This window comes from Triticum dicoccoides, chromosome 2B (genome assembly GCF_002162155.2).
Source record: "Triticum dicoccoides isolate Atlit2015 ecotype Zavitan chromosome 2B, WEW_v2.0, whole genome shotgun sequence".
Taxonomy (NCBI): Eukaryota; Viridiplantae; Streptophyta; class Magnoliopsida; order Poales; family Poaceae; genus Triticum; species Triticum dicoccoides.
This window is the reverse complement of record NC_041383.1, coordinates 621,330,546-621,331,068: the sequence shown is the minus strand read 5'-3', so window position 1 is coordinate 621,331,068 and position 523 is coordinate 621,330,546.

Here is a 523-nt window from a genome sequence, read left to right as displayed (position 1 = left end):
TGTGAAAAACCACGCCTAATTTCCCTAACCAACGCCCGATGGTTGCGAGGTAGCTCGGTCCACAAGCTCGGCCAATTGTCCCATAGCGTTGAGCGCTCGGTCCACGAGCATGGCCAAGGAAGGGGACGCAGATGAATACGAGATGCGGCGGCTGCCGCCGACACAGAGGAAGGGAGGGAGAGGAGGCCTGGTTGAGCGCGGCGGTCAACGAGCATGGTCGATAGCATGGAGGCGACGCGGTGGCCGCCATAATCCTAGCCGACGGGCGCGTGCACGCAGTCGGGCTGGAAAAGGGAAGAGAACGAACATGTTGGCTTGGTCGGGAGGTGGGCTCATTTTTTTTCCTTCCCAAATTACCCTTACATAAGTATACTGCTGCACGCGCAGCAGCCAGTGCCACTGGTACTGCTGGCGGATTGTATTGGCACAGTTGAGCAGTATAGATCCATCACCACCCTTGGATTTCAAGAATAGACGGCCCATATCTATTACAGGGTACAGTAAAAGAGCTCTCTCTAGTAAG